The sequence below is a fragment of the Marmota flaviventris genome, chromosome 13, assembly GCF_047511675.1.
Source record: "Marmota flaviventris isolate mMarFla1 chromosome 13, mMarFla1.hap1, whole genome shotgun sequence".
Taxonomy (NCBI): Eukaryota; Metazoa; Chordata; class Mammalia; order Rodentia; family Sciuridae; genus Marmota; species Marmota flaviventris.
In genome coordinates this window covers 17,203,639-17,207,365 of record NC_092510.1, presented here as the reverse complement: position 1 = coordinate 17,207,365, position 3,727 = coordinate 17,203,639, and the positions used below count along the sequence as shown (strand labels likewise).

General features: G+C 38.4%; 1 pseudogene; it reads right to left on the bottom strand.

The window, feature by feature from the left end:
• Positions 1-2,101: 2,101 nt before the first annotated feature.
• On the bottom strand, positions 2,102-2,253 carry LOC114081658 (U1 spliceosomal RNA; annotated as a pseudogene).
• Between the last annotated feature and the right edge of the window lie 1,474 nt (positions 2,254-3,727).

Here is a 3,727-nt window from a genome sequence, read left to right as displayed (position 1 = left end):
TGGGTATATAACAAGGAGTGGGATAACTGGGTCAAATGATGGTTCCATTCCAAGTTTTCTGAGGCATCTTCATATTGCTTTTCAGAGTAGTTGCACCAGTCCCACCAGCAATGTATGATTATAACTTTTACCCCACATCCTTGTCAACATTTATTGTTATTTGTATTCTTGCTAGTTGCCATTCTGACTGGAGTGAGATGGAATCTCAGTGTAATTTTGATTTGCATTTCTCTCGTTGCAAGAGATGCTGAACATTTTTTCATATATTTGTTGACCATTCTTATTTTATCTTCTGTGAAGTGCCTGTTCAGTTCCTTTGCCCATTTATTGATTGGATTATTATTATTATTTTTTGTTTGGTGTTAAATTTTTTTGAGTTCTTTGTATATACTGGAGATTAATGCTGTATCTCAGGTGCAGGGGGCAAAGATTTTCTCCCATTCTCTAGGCTCTCTTTTTATATTCTTGATTGTTTCCTTTGCTGTGAAGAAGATTTTTAGTTTGATACAATTCCATTGATTCTTGATTTTACTTCTTGCGCTTAAGAGGAGTGTGGTTGAGGAATTACGTTCCTAAGCTGGCATAATAGAGATTTGGGCCTACTTTTTCTTCTAGTAGGCACAGAGTCTTTGGTCTAATGCCTAGGTCCATGATCCACTTCGAGTTGACTTTTGTGCAGGGTGAGAGATCAGGTCAAATTTCATTCTACTACATATGGATTTCCAGTTATCCTAGCACCATTTTGTGAAGAGGCTATCTTTTCTCCAATGTATGTTTTTAGCACCTTTGTCTAGTATGAGATAACTTTATATATGTTGGTTTGTCTCTGTGTCTTCTATTCTATTCCACTGGTTTTCATGTCTATTTTGGTGCCAAAACCATGCTGTTTTTGTTACTATAGCTCCTTAGTATAATTTAAAGTCTGATATTGGAAAGGTGGTAGAGTCTTAATTCTTCTCTTCTTCAATCTTGGGCAGGCCTTAGTGACTTTGACCAATAGAATATGGTGAAAATGACTGACATTTTATAGCTTTCAAGGCTAATCACATGAAACTTTACAGCTTCTACCTGGGCTCTTGCAATGCTTTCTCTGGAGAAGCTGTATGGTTTGGATGTCAGGTGTCCCCCAAAAGCTCACGTGTGAGACAATGCAAGAAGGTTCAGAAGAGAACCTTGTTGTAAGAGTCTTAACCCAATCAGTGCATTAATCCCTGATGGGATTAATTAAAGTGGTAGGGTGTGTCTGGAGGAGGTGGGAATTGGGGCATGGGCTAGAGGTATATATTTTGTATTTGGAGAGTGGAGTCTCTCTTTCTTTCTCTGCTTCTTTATCACCATCTTGTGAGCTGCTTCCCTCTGCCACACTCTCTCACCATGATGTTCAACCTCACCTCAAGTTCCAAGGAATGGAACCATTCTGTGGACAAAGACCTCTGAAATTGTGAGCCCTCAAATAAACTTTTCCTCCTCTATAGTTGTTCTGGTCCGATCTTTTAGTCATAACAGAAAAAAAAAAATAGCTAAAACAGAAGCCGATCCCCTTGAGATAGCCATGTTGTGAGGAATCCTAAGCTTTCCATTTTTAGAGGTTATATCAAGATCTTTGGCCATCTTCCTGCCATTTTAGCCATGTGAATGAAGAATATATTAAATGTGTAATTAAAAACATGTCTTGGATTCCAGCCCAGTCCAATCTTCAGATGACTCCAGCTTCAGCTGTCACTTTACTGAAAGTACGTGAGAGGAAGCCCAAACCAGGGTCTGGACCAGGTGAGGAAAATGAGAAATCTATGTGAAATTTAAGAAGCGACTCACTGTCATAATGGTATAGTGGTGCTGTAGAGTCCCTAAAAGTGAATGTGCTATAGTTTGAATCTGGAATGTCCCCCAAAAGCTCATTGTTACATTCCATTGTAACAATGTTCAGAGGTGGGGCTTTTGGGAAGTGATTGGATCATGAGGGTACGGATCTTATCAATGAATTAATCCACTGATGAGTTCATAGTTGAATGGGCTATTAGAAGTTGGAGGAAGTAGGACACTGAGGACATGTCTTTGAAGAGCATATTTTGTCTCCCGACACTCGCCCCCACACCCCTAGTAGGGGAAAACATGAGTCTAGTCCCCCACTATCACAAATTATGCAGTTGAGTTACCCACATTTGGGGAAATCATATCTGGAGTGCAATGGATAAGCCTCACCCTGTGAAAACCACCTTTATGGTTGTGGTATCTCCCTTGCCAGGTAAGTATTATTAATTATTAGGAACAAAGTAGAAGAATGGGAACCCCATGTGAAAGGACACTTCACTGATGGACACCAAAGTTGGGTCATTCCCACAGCCAAAAATCTGGAGACTTCTCTAGGCTCTACTTTTTATCTTTCTTCAGAACTATCTACATATTCTTGAGCCTTGTTAATTCTAAGAATATGCCACTCACATCCAGCCTTCCTGTCTCCTTAACTGCCCTATTTTTTAGAAGTTTTCCTCATTGTTGAACACTAGATGTTTCCTAACTTGTCCTCTAAACCACAATCCAAAGTAGGGAAGCACCTTCAAAGCACTTGGGAGCTTTTTCAACAACATATGCCCACTCCAGTTTTGTTATACTTGAATTCTTCCCTGGAGAACAAGGAATGTGTATTTTGGGGAAAAACACAAAGACCTATTTCTGTTTAAATAATCCTGACAGTGATTGCCAAACTTTCAGATTTCATAAACAAGTTCATTTTCAAAAGGAAAAAGATGGAATTATCTTTTAAAAAAAGATGCTATTTATTTTGTCCAGTATTAGCAAGCAAACATTAAATAAACCTCTTTCTGTCATCTGTTAATTCTAGTGTTTTATTAATTTAAGGAGATGTGAAATCCCTAAGGCAGGGAAGAAATAACCAGAGAATAAAGGCCTTTATGTGGAATAAATTTAGATATTTAAGGAATTTACTACATTGTCCTATTTTTTTTTTCTCAATTCAACCTAGACTTCCATACAGGGAATATTTCAGAAATTTTTACATCTCATGATAGCATTTTGGAGTTGTCTGAAATGATCCTCCATGTTGCTATAAATGAGGCTGATCAAGTCACTACTCCACTTTAAAATTTGCAGTGATTCTTCAGGAAAACACTGAAGGTCAGTACTATGGTTATAAGATGTAATAGTTTGGAAGACTAATTTCAGATATTTAACCCCTTCTATTTCCTGTGCTTTTAAACACAAATATACAGGGGCACATACATGTGTGCAATCACATGCATTGCATAGGTCACCTACATTCATGTGTGCACATGTGTGCACACATGTAGATACACATGCACCTACTCATATGCATGTACAAATAGATATATACACACATGTGCAGACTCATACACGTGTTCATGTGCACAAAAACTCAAATTTATCCTATATCTGTTTATCCGGGGCCTTTGGTATATTGGCCTTTTAATCAGAGAAATGTTTCTGAACCCTAGCTAAAAGATTATGGAAAAGAGTGTCCCTTTTAACCCGCTTCTCCTGGATAATGTATGTTATCTCAATTCCCTCTCTATGTGCACATACATTTGTAAGGTCAGTTAGCATCTAACTGCCCAGAATTGCCTTGTGTGCAGTTGGGTCTCATGATCAGATTAACCATGGACTTGTGCCTGACCATTTGGAGTGCCACCAGTCCGGGTGCAGACACTTGAATCCTGAGATACCTCAAATATTTCAAAATAATAGCACT